Genomic DNA, 14209 nt, shown 5'->3' with positions numbered 1-14209 from the left:
ACCTCTGGTCTACCAAAGGAGCACAATAGGTCAGAGGAAGGTATGAATCTCTCCCCTATCGTGACCCCAGAGCAGCACAGTAACTATCGCCAGCAGTGGGGAGGTTGCCACACTTTTCTCCCTGACCACAGGTGTCACCCATTGGTGTATCCATGATGTGGACACTGGGGACACTCCTCCTGTGAAGCAAAACATTTACAGACTAACAGGGCCATGGCCAGCATCAAAAAATATATGTTGGTGTTAGGGGAGATAGAGCCATCCAACAGTCCTTGGGCCACCCCAGTGGTCTTGGTCCAAAAGACTGCTGCATCCGGTCCTACTCCTGAACTTCGGTTCTGTGTGGACTACCGTGTGCTCAATGCCATCACCAGGACTGATTCACGCTCAAATCCTCAGACCTGATGAGCTTATAGATCGTTTTTGAGCAGCCAAGTTGCTCAGTATGTTTGATTGAATGTCTGGCATTCTCAACTCCAGAGGGGCACTACCAGTTCTGAGTGATGCCCTCGGGTTGAAGAATGCCCCTGCCACCTTTCCGAGGTTGGTCAACCAGGTGTTGGCTGGGCTCAGGATTTCAGTGCCGCCTACCTGGATGAAACTGCAGTGTTCAGTTCCAACTTGCACCACCTATGGGAAGTGTTGAAGGCTCTGCTGAGAGCAGGCCTCATGGTCAAGGCCAGTAAGTGCCAGATCAATCAGGGTTCTGTGGTGTGCTTAGGACACTATGTAGGAAGTGGCCAGGTGGTGCCCCAGCAACCCAAGATTGACACCATTCTGGCTTTGGAGCCTCCCAACATCCAGACAGAAGTGAGGACCTGCTTAGGTCTCCCCAGGTTCTATAGGAGATTTGTCAAGGGCTATGGCACCATTGTCGCCCCTTGACTGAGCTGACTTCCAGGAAGCAGCCCAGAAAGGTGATCTAGACTGATGCCTGCCAGACTGCTTTTGTTGCTCTGAACCCGTGCTGAAGGCACCCAATTTCTCCTAGAAATTTGTTGTGCAGACCGAGACTTCAGAGAATGGTGTGGGAGTGATGCTCTCATAAGTGAACAAAGAGGGCCTAGACCAGCCTGTAGTCTTACGTAGCAGGAGACTACTCCCCATGGAACAGAGATGGAGTGCCATAGAGCGAGAAGCTTTTGCTGTGGTCTGGGCACTGAAGACGCTAAGGCACTACTTGTTAGGGACTCACTTCCGGGTTCACACCAACCACAAGCCCCTCAGATGGTTACTGCAGATGAGGGGTGAAAATCCAAACCTGTTAAGGTCGTCCACCTCCCTACAGGGAATGGCCTTTACGGTGGAACACTGCCCTGGCATCAGAACACGCCAAAGTTGATGGTCTGTCCAGGTTCTTCCGCCTTAGTGAAAAGAAACTCCAAATGGGTGGGTAGTTCTCCCAACTTTAAGCTGGGGGCATATGTTGGATCTGCCATCTTTTAGCGTTTTTCCCCTATCTTTTTACTTTCTGACCTCCTAGTTTTGATGGTGTGCTGGACTTCATTTTTGCTGGTTTAGTGTCTCTGCACACTTTCTTACTGTTGTTCAGTGTTAAAGTGCAAGTGCTCCTGCTGTAAATTGTGTTTATGGATTAATTTTTCAAAGATTTGGATATTTGATTTAGTACCTAAAGTCCCTAGCACAGTGCACTGTGTGTGCCCAGGGCCTGTAAATCAAATGCTACTAGTGGGCTTGCGGCACTGGTTGTGCCACCCACACAAGTTGCCTTTCAAATGTTTCTCAGACCTGCACTGCAGTGACTGCACACAGTTTTTACTGCCATGGTGACCTGTGAAGTGCACCCACTTGCCAGGCCTAAACCATCACATTTACATGTAAGGTACAGCTCAAGTAGACCCAAGGTACCCCCCATAAGCAGGGTGCAGTGTGTGTGAAAGGTAGGGCAAGTACTGGTGTTGAATACATGTCCTGGTAGTGAAATACTGGGTATTTCGTTTTTTCACTATTGCAAGGCTATCTGTCCCATAGGCTAACATGGGAGTTGCGTTGTAACATCTTACAAGCATAACTTTCTATTGGGACAAGATGGAGAAATGGAGTTTAGGCTTCCAGAACTCAGACCTTAAAAATACTACTTTTAGTAAAGATGATTTTTATATTAGGAGTTTGAAAATGCCACTTTTAGAAAGTGTGCATGTTCCTGCTTAAACTTCCTGTATGCCTCCGCCTTTTTTGTATTTCCTGTCTAGGTTTAGAATAATAGGAGCAGGGGACATGCATTCACCCTAGACAAACACAAGGAGGGGGTGAGGTGTGTAATGCCTTTCCTGGGTGAATCATAGCCAGACTGAATGGACCTGGCTGCATTTAGAGTAGAGAGAGAAGTTGTCACTTGCACCTGAATGGACTGTGGCTGCCTTCCATAAAGCTGTCTCCTCTTCCTGGTATGAAAATGGCCTGAGCCAGGCAGAACTGGTTTATGTATGCATATGGAATTTTGTTTGCACCAAGTTCAAATTCTGACCCCAGAACTTTAGAACTCTTCTGATCAAGAAATCTGCCAAGAAGAAGAGCTGGAGAAGCTGTGAGTAGGGACTACCACTTTGCTGTGTGCTTTGCTGTGTTGACCTGCGGTGGCTGCTTCTGTCTTGGGCATTCAAAGGACTGGATTGGACTTTCTGCATCTTATTTTCCTGAGTTTTTCCAAGGGCTTGAGGTAGAGCTTGTCCCCTGTTCAAGAAGTCTCAGGAACAGCAAAGACTACAAGTTCATCTGCTACCAGCACTAGGAACTGTGTGTTTTGTGTTCAACAAAAGAAAAAGCAACTCAATGCCATCACCGACACCGCTGCTGGCTCTGTGACCTGAAGGCACTGTAGAGGGCACCGCTGCATCTCGCACCACAACCCTGGTCTCACCGAAGATGCTGACCACCACCGAGCTGCTGCTTGCACCATAACCTGTTGGCACCACACTTTGCACCACCTCACTTTATGCTGCTACCCTGGTACCTCCGATGAAGACTCTCCACGCCTACATCGATGCTGCTGCCTGTATTGTGGTTTGGGAGCACCACCCGTAAGTTACAAGACACACCACCGTGCCCCACACTGCAGCCTTGGACCACCAACACTGGCACCATTGACTCCTGTTTGTCAGCCAACAACAGCGATGCAACATTGATGACGCCGCTGCCTGCACTGTGCCCTGCCAGGACCGCAATGGGCACCCTCACACTTTGCACTGCTGCCCTGGTCTCACCGACTAGGCTGGACGCCAACCCTGAGCCTCTGCCTGCAACTTGACCTGAGGGCACCATGCGCTGCACCACTGCACTTCGCACTGCAGCCTCGACACCTGCCGGCGCTCCTGCCTTCAACCGCACAGATATGTAAAGCATGTGACTTCAAGGGCCCGACGACTCATGCACTGACCTCTGGAACTGCCGCCTGCCGCCGCCGGCTCTTCAGAGCTCATCCAGATGTCCCCGCCGTCCTGCATTTCTAAAGGTACTTTTTATAGGTTTTCCCGACACCATAGCTGGCCCGTGACGCCACTGTTGGCCAGAATTGTTGGATTTGTTTGTTCAAAACACTGTGATAGCCCTAGATGGAGCCTTCAAGTTTAAGGAGTCTATTTTAGGCTTGTTGATATTTTTGAATAACTGTATGCTGGATTCTTATCATTTTGGTCTTGTGTTATACAGATAAATATTGGCAATTTTTCTAAAACTGGTGTGGTGCCCGTTTGTAGTGTTTTCACTGTATTACTGTCTGCTATGTGCAAATGCTTTACACACTGCCTCTGAGATAAGCATGAATGCTCATGCCAAGCTAATAAGGGGGTGAGCAGAGGTTATTTTAGAAGTGTAACTCTCTTATCTGCTACTGGGGGTCACTACTTGGACAGGGTAACAACCTGCCAACTAGAGACACCCATTTCTAACAAGGGGGGACCTGGGGACTCTGGTCTTCGAACATTATTACTTGGCAGCGCAGCTGCAGTTTGTGTGGCCGAATGTCACCTAGTTGACACAGCCATGACGCTGGATAGATTTCAGCGCAGTATTCAGACGTGCCTTTCGGATTCAATACGCCCGTAATGGCGCAGGTGCAGAGAGTTAGACAGTTAGTGGTCTTGTCCCATTCGGACTTATCCGCTTGCAGTTCTAGGTTGATACTCACTGTAACCGCTTCAGGGTCGTGTCACTATCATTCACAGCTGCCTACGGTCACACGTACACTGCACGAGCGGCGGGAAAATTGAGCCAATTGTGTAGCATAAATACCGTAATCTCCCGGCTTCTTATTTACCACGGAGCCATGGAGAGGACGGACGAACAAGGTAGTATCCTGACAGATGTAAGTACGGCATAGCCGCTTCTACGAGGCCACTCTGCTGGAACCTATTGAGTTTTGAGCACATCCCTACTGCAACTATTCTCCCTACAGAGTGCAAATAGCACGGTGTCCCCACTGTTCTGAAGGCTCATTATGCCTCTGACTTCTGGATAACAAGTATGCTGAGATTTTCTTGTGTTAACAACTTTTTCCATTCTAAGTAAACCTGCAGTTACTAATAAGAATTGACCTTTATAGAGTGTGTGTTTTATGTTACGTGTTGTGTGTTTCTAGTATTTGTTCTCTTCCTTTTCAGGTCACTGTACCAGCACTTATTTATTCAAGGCTATCAGTAGACACTGTATATATCACTTTTACAGGTCACATCTGGAGTATTTCTACTTACCTGATGTTTTTTTCATACATTTTTGTGTTTCCTTTTCAAATTGATGCAAGGATATTACCTTGTTGCAGTACAATTGAACATAATAGGCATATTCTGCAACAGTTATTTTTATTTATTCTACAAATAGTATTTCCTGTGTATAGACAGCATTAAACTGTCCATGTGAGTAAAGTAGGGATCTGTGTATCCGTCCTGAAGAAGAAGCAGCATGCTTCGAAACATGTTGACACAGACACACGCAGGATGTTCTGTACATTAATACATCACACCTCCACTTCACTTTTTTAATAATACCTGCACCGAGGCCTATTAAAATTATTTTTATTCCTCACATACTAGGTATTTTTTAACACTCACACATTTATCCACTCCTGACCCTACCACTCACCCCCTCGTACGCTACACATAGTGGTTACATCAGTGCTCCCGCGTATTCTGGTTAGTAGCAAGCCGCGTTCTGTAGAGGGGCGCGAAGACTCCTATGATGAAGCATGACACCAAGGGCCCATTTGGTGTGTGAGGGGTATTTAAAGAACACAATGTGCTTCCCTCCCATGTAGAAAACACATCCAACCCTAGACTATCATCACACTCTTGTGGGTGGATTTAATTTGCTTATTAATTATAACTTGGGGAGGACGAATCCACTCCCTGTGTCCATCCGGACACACTCTCTCTCCACTCCCTCTTCTGGTAATTATGGCTGGATAGATTTCTACAGTTGTTCAACCCCTCATAGCATGTGACACCGCCCCACCATCGCTTACTGCAGACAACACTTCTTTGTTTCCACAGAAGCCTGCGTGTAACAGTTTGGACCACTTCCTATGTGCCTGCTATTCCTCGCCGAGGTTTCTCAAAAAGAAAGCGCATTCTTGCAATTCCTGACCCAAAGCAGTGGCACACATCGGGTATACTGACCATGGGTGATCTTTTCCAGGACAGAGCTCTTCTGCCCTATATAACGTTAATGGACCAATTAGATGTCCATATTGGTCAGTTCTTAACATATTATACTTTGACACATGCTTTTTGCACTGGATGAAATATTACATATTCAAAAACACAAACTCACACAGTCACACAATATCTTTATACTTTTTGTACTGGCCGTAGACATGTCTGATGGCTGAACAATGCCCTTGGAGAACACTCCCAGTTTAACTTGATGGGCTTTTGGGTCAAGTGGGAGACTGAACTAGAGAGAGTGTTCCCATGATAAAGAATGGTGAATTATGCTACTCTACCTGGCTTCAGTCTCAATAAATGCCAGATTTAGACTATTCAGTTCAACATACTCCACACAACCTATCTTTCATCAGCTAAAGTGAATGAATTAGTCCCCTTGAGCAAACGTTCAATGTCCCTGTTGCAGTCTACTTAACACTGACCGACTGCACATGATCTGGTCCTGCCCATGCTAGTCCCATTACTTGTCCACAAACACCTCACAACTGACTTGGTTTACGAGCTGTGATGCTTACATAAGTGGGAGGTCTGCGCTTTGGGATCTTTTAAAAGCATGAAAAAAAATAGAAGCACAGTTCCAAATCTTGCATTGCTGCTTGCAAAATGTGCTATCACATGTCAGCGAGCGCTCACTTGGAGGGAGTTACTTTTGAGGCAGAGATTAAGGGGGAGATTTATTATTATTTCACACAGCTCAGTGCAGCAAGACACCTTGCTGCACTGCATGAAAGGAAAAGGGCAGGAATGCAGGTTACTTAACATCATATGGCGCAGTCCTGTCATTTGCATGCGCTGGTGCACAATGTGCAGACTAGCGCCAACTCAGGCACCCTTGTACCATGAGACAAGGGTGCCTGAGTTGCAGACAGAATTGTTCCTGCACAAAACAATCCTCAGATCCATTTTCCTCTTTCTAGGTGTCCTGCAGAATGCCTGGGGAGGCGTAGCTTTTTGACGCATTTCCAGGTCTACCAGTCTACCATGGGTGAATGTGTGGAAACACTCATGCTCCACCCATAGAACGCCCACCTGGGGCAGAGTAACGCAATGCAGCAAATTGTGCTGTGTTGCGTTACTCTAGATTTGTCAAGCCAGTGAGGGCCACGCAAGGTGGCCTTGCATTGCTTAATAAATCTGAGATAGTAGTTGTATCACCCTTTCATGGCACAAAGGCGAAACAACTCGTTGATGAATATGCCCCAAAATGTTTACACAGGGTAGCGGCCCAAGGCCTGCGCAAATATTTTATTTATTTTTTTAACAGAGTTTTATTCAGCGCAAACTAGACCCAAATCGGGTATCAGAGCACTTTACACAGCACCAGTTATGTTACATGAGGACACATTCATTTATATTAGGCAAGTGAAGATTAAGTGATCTGCTCAGAATCACAGGATGTTCAGCTTCATTGTCGAGACTCGAACCCAGTTCCCCAGATTCGAGGACATATCTCAGGGCTGTGATGAATGTAAGCCTCGAATCTGCAATGTTGGAGAACGATTCCCACCCTAGACTGGTTCTTAATCCGCTGGGAAGAAAGCTATAGCATTATCCATCCCACACTCCTAGGGAGCCTTGTCTGACCAGATAGTTCCCCGAGTGAGTCCTTGAATACTAAATGTATTCCTTCCCTACCCGAATCCTGTTAGCTATGAAACGTATCCAGTGGTCTACTAATTTTCAAACTCCTTAGACTCGTATTTTGCTGTGTACACTAGTTCTCTAGTTTTTGCTCTTTCTAGAATATACTGTGAGCCCAAGCCTGCTCTATTTAATGGCTTTACTTTCGTTTCTTCCTATTTCTCTTTGTGTAAATGCACAAGGAGGAGCACGGAATTGTAGTCTATTTTAATAACTATGTTTATTTTCTTTAAATTGCATAACCCGCTGTACAAATGGAGCAACAACAAAAAGTTCAAAAAAGAAATTTAAAAAATAACCTCAGACTTGATGAAGGATGCCTTGACCTTGAATATGTGTTTTTGTAGGTTTTGCATTTGGTTCACAGGCTTAGGGTGCATAGTTTTTGCTGCCATAGTCCTTCTTTTGTTCTCTGCAGTTCCCTTTCTTCATGTGGTTTGCTTTAGAGAATCAGTGTGTGGATTTGCTGTTATTCTGGTCTTTTTATTGTAAGCAGCACAAGCTTATTCACCACTTCAGACATTGTTTAGTTGTAATGTACTGCCATTTTGGTTTTACGTGGCTCTGTTTCAGTGTTTATTAAATTTCTAGTGATCTTGTCTTCTAGAAGAGACAAATTGGTGTCTTTGAACTTTCTGAGCCAGATGTTTAGGGGACTATTTACGAGTTGGTTTGCATCTGCATCGTGGTGCAAGAGTGACACAAACCTTGTTCGATTTATGATGCCACACAAGACAACTTTGTGCTGCCCTGGTTGGCTCCATAAATCTGGAGTAAGGGTAAGGCAACGCAGCACAATCCCTGCATTGCCTTGCCCTGCCCTGAGAAGGCATTCCATGGGAGTTGCGTGGGTGTCTCCATTCAACTCCCATGTGTGTTGATGCTTTCCCAGATTTACTAGAACTGGTAAACCTGGGAATGATCCAAAACGATACGCCTTCCCAGGAGAGTATAATGAGGAGGAATATAATTATTTCTTCACGTTACTACCTCTTTCTAAGTGTGCTTTATTCTGAAGCACACATAAAGAAATATGCCTCTCAGGATTGTTTCTGTGCAGGAAAGTGTCCCTTTCTGCACATAAACAATCCTGCATGCAACGCAAGCTTGCACCAGGGTGCAAGGGCACCTGCATTGGCACTAGGCTGCCAAAAGGGCGCCAGTGCAGAGGAAAACCAATTAATCAACATTGATACACATTGGTGCTCAGAAAAAGAGGGATGGGGTGAGTGTTCAGGGAGATTTGAGTGATGGTGTGAAGGAACGGAAAGGTAATGTGGTTCAAATACATCCAAGCTTTTTAGAACCAATCCAGCTTTTTACTTGGCAAATCAATATAATCACAAACATAACATTGTAGGCAGATAAACATGTCTCTGTTGCCTATGTTTGATATGAATAACAATATGTCAACGTTTCGACCCCGGTAATCATAAAGGTAGCTTCATCCTTATTGGGGGGTCTTCATCAGGACTCAAGGAAATAGTGAAGGAGGGGAAGGAGCACCTAAAACTAAATAGGCTAAAATTAGGTGACGTCAATAGTGAAGCAATGCTATATTGAAAGGTAGTCAGTGGTAATTACCATTGGATAACACCACGTACAATCCGGCTGTATTTTCAAGATGAGGGCCCGTAAGCTCCTAAAGACAAAAACAGAGACGGAGAAAAAAGGTCAAGAAATGACCCATAGAAAGACAATCACATAGAGGTGAAATTTCAGTAAGACTCAATTAGAAAAGGAACCAAATTCCAGTAAAATAGAGTGATGGGTGACACGGGTACACCTATGCATCCGGACTGGGTTGATTAGTAACCTAGAAAATACATAAGGGCAAAAAATTGCTTCAGACCGCATCAAAACATACTAAGTATATCCAAATTGTAAAGACGACATTGGATTAGTGGAGCGTGCGCAATAAAATCATATGGATATGCGCAAAATACATGCCAAAAGTGTTACTCAAAAAGGTCATATGTGGACAAAAACACCAAAGTCATGGTAAAGCTGATTCTCAAGTGAGATATTTAAATAGAGATAAGTCCTCAACACACGGTTCCTGGTAAACACTAGAACTGACAATTAACGACACATGTAGACTGACCACGGATCAATCCTACGGCCCATTGGTCTGAAAAAAGAGAGGCCCATGGGCAAAACGAACAATACAATACCCATAGTACAGATTACGTTAGTAAAAAAGTCACATCGCCACGTTAAGGTGAAGGCATTGAAAGCCGATTTTAGATGTAAACATATCGTGTCATCCACCCTGTGGCAAGTTTCAATGTTGCTTAAAACATACTCGGTTTAATTGGGGCCTGTGCAGTGAACCAAAACAAGGCCCAGCCAGCATAAAAAATGAAAACCCGAACGGGTTCCACTTGTTACAATGTTGCTAATTTCAGAAAATCCAAGTGGGATTAAAGCCTGTGAACCATAGTAAAACAAAGGCTCACTGTTGCGTGCGCAAACCAAACTCCCCTTGAGCTTCAGGTATGTATGCCATGCTAAACCAAAGAATAGGGGGCAGAGCAATTTACTCAACGCCGTTGGCTACAGTAAGGATTGAAAAGGCAAACGGCCCCAATAACGGTGTCTATTTAACGCTGAGCGGAGACGCTGGCACGTTGTTGGCTCTAAAGACGCTCAATGCTAACTATAGCATCATGTGATGGAAATTGACTGAAATGGCATAGTTAAAAGACGGGCTATTTTGGAAAAACAAATGTGTATAAAACTAGATGCTGACTAAAATCCCCAAAAATGTATTGGACATTCTAAATATAAGGCAATTACTACTCGGCTTGTGAACTTGATGAAAAATACACACAAGCATCTTAGTATGCAGAAGATCATGCGTTTTTCAGGGGTTACTGTCCAAACAAATGGCGCACAGTATACATGTGAACATTGCAAGTTGGCACATATCAATTTAGATACTTTACGATTCATACAACACCATTTGTTCTATAGTCACTGTATGGTCTTGATGTTATTAACATGGTTACTGTCCAATCAAATAGCGCACAGTATACATGTAAACATTGCACGTTAGCACATATAATTTCAGGTACTTTATGAATCTTATAACACAAATTTGTTCTATCATCACTGTATGGTCTTGATGTTTATAACATGGTTAGACATCCAGAAAACCCCCAAAATAATACATTACAGAATTGAATATGAGCTAACCATATTTAGAACAGTGTGAACGATCAGTGGATACAGATCCCAGAGGAGGGCCTGAGGGAGCAATCTTTTTCAGATAGGGAGGAAAAAGAGGCAAGACATTTCCAAACGCCATTAAGTGTTAGAGATCTGATGGTGTAAGCGTACTAGTCTTTCACTAAACAGGACAGTTGGGCATATGTGACATCCATCTCATTAAGGTCATCTCTGACGGAATCAAAAAGGTTCATTCATTTGCACTCACAAATGTTTAATATTGAGTCTAGATCACCCCCCCTCCCGATGTGATTTTCTAAAGAACCACCCATTTCATGGATTCTGGTTGGTAATTGCTCGCTTGAAAATGTTCCACCAATGGGGCCCTCACAGTGTTACACCTAATCCTGCTGCAATGTGGGAGTATCCGTGCCTTTACTTTTGTCTGGTTTGGCCAATGTAAATTAGGCCACAGGGACATAGAATAGCATGAATCGGGGAACATCCTTTACGACGCGGATGTTACCCCGCAGTACTGTTACGACGCGTCTTTTACAACGCAAGTCGTAACCACCACTTGCGCTGGAGGGCGCTTTAAGATAAGGAATAGTAGATTTACTATTCCAACACCTTCCCTACTGTACGTAGGCTGGTGTTGGAATAGTAAATTAAACTATTCCTAAGTCCGCACCCCTACAGCGCAAGTCGTGGTAACGACTTGCGTTGTAAAAAACATGTTGTAACGGTACGCGTGGTAATACCACGCGTTGTACCGTCGTACATCCGCATGAATCACCTCTGACGTATTGCAGTTAGTGTGGACAGTGAGATCAATCTTGTGCTGGCTGTAGCAAAATTGTTTGGTTTGCAAAGTAATTTTACAAGCTTTACAGCGGCTACACTTATAGTGGCCAACAACCGCTGGAAGCTGCCACAGGGACTAGATAGTTAGTTCAGGTGGTATTTCAAGTAAGGATCTAACCACATGGTCCTTAAGGTTCTTCCCTTTCTTAAAGGAGTGCATTGGAGGATTCTGTACCTCCAGATCGTCAGCAATGATCCCCCAATGTGTGTTAATGACTTGTCTGATGGCATTGCTGCAGGTATTGAAAGTTATGACGCAGATCATCCTTTCCTTTTTGTGAGTGGTCCGGTCTTTAGGTATGAGTTGTGTGTCACATTGGTTAAACCAGGCCCTTTTCCTTGCCCTCTTCTCCAACCTTTTGGGGTACCCACGTTCGACCAGTCGCGATATTAGGTCATCAGATTCCAGGAAAAAGTCTTCCTTGCAGGAATAGTTTCTTCTGATCCTAAGGAACTGCCCAAAGGGCAAATTATCACGCAGTCCTCTTGGATGATGGCTTCCATATCTCAAAAGAGTATTCCTCTCTGCGGGTTTTCGGAACAAGGTTGTATATAGTAGTTGATCCTTAGCTTTAATGGAGATATTGAGAAAGTCAATAGACTCAGTGTCCCGGTGAATTGAATATCATCCGATCTACCATTCATCCAAGTATGACATTTCTGAAGGTCTGCCGCCGTGCCGGTCCATATTAACAGCACATCGTCAATGTACCTTTTCTAATAGGTCACATCGGTGCTGAATGGGTTCAAGGTGTTGTAGATGAACTCCTGCTCAAAATGATGCATAATTAGTATTGCCAGATCTGGGACGAAGGTGGCTCCCATGGCAACTCCGTTCGTTTGAATATGATAATCCCCTTGAAAAATGAAAACAAAGTCATCATGGAAATTTCCAATAACTGAAGAATGAACTCCATGGGGATCAATGAGGGTTGCGCCCTTTTGTCCAATGCTTTACGTATCACCTCCAATGCAGGGCCCTGCAGACTGCTCATGTATAACAACACAATATCTATCGTGACCAGAATCTGTGTAATAGGGTCAAAGGTCATTCCGTCCACCAAATTGATAACCTCCATGGTATCACAGAGGTATGATCTTGTGTCTTCCGCCAGTGGTTTTAGGAAAAGTCTATGAATTTGCAAAGGGGTTCCAGCACTGAGCCACAGCCCAAGGTCATCAGATTAGTGGGTCTATATTTCCTGAAGCTTGCAATTCTGCAATTTCTACAAACTACCACTGCTGGTCTACACTTGCAGATCGCATTTGAGAGAGAAGCTCTCCTTCTTGGTTACGAGTGTTGGGAAAATAGGAACTTGAATTAGTTAGTGGAGCTTCTTATAAGAACCGCTGTGGCATATCTGATGACCTCTTCAAATTCAGATCTCCATGTCTGGAAGATAAGACCAGAGGAGTAGAATTAGACTATTGATGTTTGCATCAGATCCTGTTTGTGTAGATTTCTTAGTGCAAGTTTCTTTTCAATTCCGTGGGATGGTTTTGAGATTTTAGCAGCAATAGTAATGAAAGATTAAATAGGTGTGCAGGTACCAATATAGAGGTATTGAGGTCTGTGAGGCGTCTGCCCTCTGTAGGGCTTCAAGGTTTTGAAGAAGGAACACTGCCATTTGGAGATCTACCCATACACAAAAACCTTAAAAACACACAATCCTGTCCTGCAGGGAACCTCCCTCCTTTTGAGGGCTAAAAACATCACCACTGCCCTCACCAAGAACAGCTGGCCAAGCCTGGGGAAATTCAAGAGTGTCTAGAGTATCACCTAACCCACAAATGTGGCAGCTTCAGCTTCCAGCTGAACTGTTTTAACTGCATCTAGTTCAGACCCGACTCCTCCCTCAGTTTATGTACCTTTTTAAGCTTCTCCTATAACTATTAGTTTGTGTGATTATTCAATTACCTTTCTAATAGTGTCACTAAATACCCATATGTGTTCTCTAGCAATAAGGCTGCCTGGATCTTTTTTAACAGAGCATTTGACAGTTGAAGATGGGTTGGAAATCACTTTTCACTGATTATCGCCAATCGTTTTATGATATACATGTGGGTATGCAAATTTGATTCTGCCCTGTGGAGGTAATACCACATTTATGTTCATTTTCTGAATGCAGATGATTTTTTATGTGTTTGAAACTGTGGTGGTTATTCAAAGATGGTTGCTAAATTGGATTAAAAAAATAACTGGGTGAATTAATATTTGCACAAGCCTCCAGCTGAAATTGTGTATCTAATTTTGCAGTCTGTGCACACAAATTAGTGATAACAACACTTGTGGGGATATTATCAAGCATGGCGTTATAATTATTGCCGCTTTAGCGACAGAAAACTGCCATTATAGCGGCGATAATGTGCTTGATAATATGCCGTAGAGAATTCCCATAGAAGCCCATGTTCACACCAGAACATAGGCTTCTATGGGAATTCACAAGAGCATATTATCAAGCCCATTATCGCCGCTTTAGCTGCAGTTTTCTGCCGCGAAAGCAGCGATAATTATAAAGCCGTTCCTTGATAATATGCCCCCAGGTGCGAAGAAAATAAGATATAATAGGCACACATGGTGCAATGCCCATTTTGCAACCATTTTAAGTAATTTCAGCGCTAGGTGGTATCATCAGTTAATGGGTGGTGGCAATACATAGTGCAAACTTTGAGTAGGGGAGCAAGTAATTGGTGCTACTCTTATAATAGGTGCAGCTGTAAAAGATGACAAAACCCCATTAGCACTGCAGCCATTTTCCAAATTCACCCAACTCTAAGGTGGGGATTGCAATCCAGAAGTGCTGGAATATTGTAGCATTCTAAGCTGCAGTCTAGTTATCATTGAAGAAATGGGG

The sequence above is a fragment of the Lissotriton helveticus genome, chromosome 8 (assembly GCF_964261635.1).
Source record: "Lissotriton helveticus chromosome 8, aLisHel1.1, whole genome shotgun sequence".
Taxonomy (NCBI): Eukaryota; Metazoa; Chordata; class Amphibia; order Caudata; family Salamandridae; genus Lissotriton; species Lissotriton helveticus.
This window is presented reverse-complemented; position numbering follows the sequence as displayed.